The sequence below is a fragment of the Centruroides sculpturatus genome, unplaced genomic scaffold, assembly GCF_000671375.1.
Source record: "Centruroides sculpturatus isolate CEXI.00-Female unplaced genomic scaffold, Cexi_2.0 scaffold161, whole genome shotgun sequence".
NCBI classification, from domain to species: domain Eukaryota; kingdom Metazoa; phylum Arthropoda; class Arachnida; order Scorpiones; family Buthidae; genus Centruroides; species Centruroides sculpturatus.
This window is the reverse complement of record NW_019384373.1, coordinates 711,663-712,521: the sequence shown is the minus strand read 5'-3', so window position 1 is coordinate 712,521 and position 859 is coordinate 711,663.

Genomic DNA, 859 nt, shown 5'->3' with positions numbered 1-859 from the left:
ATATATAAATTATATATAAATTAGGTACTGTACATATAATTATATATTAATTATATATAAATTAGGTACTGTATATATAATTATATAATAACTTAATTTATTGTAAATTTATTATAATTATATATATATTTTTTTTCGGCTAACCAGCGACACGCTATGGCGCTGGAGAGATTAGGCAAGTAAGTTGAGTTTACTATCGTCTATACAGTATGTAAATTAGGTACCGTAAGCCTAATACAGCACTAATTTTATACATTTCTTGTGAAGGAATTATTTCTTATTCAACGGCGATTAAAATTATTTATATTAATAGTGTCTCCGAAGTTCAACGAAGTTTTCGCAGAAAAATAAATTATCAGAAAATGCGGCCGCCGTTTGATGCGCTGCTCCGCCACAAAAACAAGCTTAAGCAATGGCGACGTCGAACGGTGCACACTCGGCAAGTAATCCTACAATTTTTTGTTTATAGTATAGTTTATACGGATTATTCCCCAATAAATATACGTATTTTGGAAATGTTAAGTCGAATTAGTCTAGGAATAGATTAATTTTATGGAAGAAAACCTTTCAAACAGCCGTAGTCCGTAAAGTGCATACGTGCCGGGCTGTGATTGGCAAGGACTCGTACAAAATGGATTTATAAAGAACAAAACGTATCTACCGTGTTATAGGGGGGTTGACTGTACTTAAATAAAATTGCTAAATATATAACATAAATACACAAATTTATATATCATATGTATAATGAAGTTATTTTCTATTGTGCACTTAATGCTACTAAATTCTTATATAACTCTAACGGTCTTCAAAATAATTGGTTCATATTTATTGTTACAATGCGTATTTGTATAACTGAATT